The sequence below is a fragment of the Calidris pugnax genome, unplaced genomic scaffold, assembly GCF_001431845.1.
Source record: "Calidris pugnax isolate Ruff unplaced genomic scaffold, ASM143184v1 scaffold1076, whole genome shotgun sequence".
NCBI lineage: Eukaryota > Metazoa > Chordata > Aves > Charadriiformes > Scolopacidae > Calidris > Calidris pugnax.
Genome location: NW_015091686.1, coordinates 29,865 through 30,184, shown reverse-complemented (window position 1 = coordinate 30,184; position 320 = coordinate 29,865). Strand labels below are relative to the sequence as shown.

Genomic DNA, 320 nt, shown 5'->3' with positions numbered 1-320 from the left:
TTTGAAGCGGAGATAACATTTCCAAGCGACGCGACGGAGGAATAATTAATAAATAAAAAGGGGAAGAAGATTTAATTTATAAAAATATATAAAAATGAAAGGATTGATGCAGGCTGGGGGAGGGCGGGAAAGGCGAGGCATCAATCACAGCGCCCCCCCCCTTCCCCCAGACAGGGATTATTTCTAATAAATACACCACTACGCGGTAAAAAATAACGGGAGGGAAGAGCACAATTATTAATTTTTAAGAAATGTGTTAAAATAAGACGATAGGAGCCACACGGCCGTGGCAGGCTCCCCTCTCCCTCGCCTCACAGCGG

At 44.7% G+C, this 320-nt stretch overlaps 1 protein-coding gene across 1 annotated transcript in view; it reads right to left on the bottom strand.

Moving 5' to 3' along the window:
* Nucleotides 1-320, bottom strand: part of LOC106900021 (RNA-binding protein FUS-like) — an 11,193-nt gene that overhangs the window by 10,561 nt on the left and 312 nt on the right. The gene's annotated exons all lie outside the window — the stretch shown is intronic.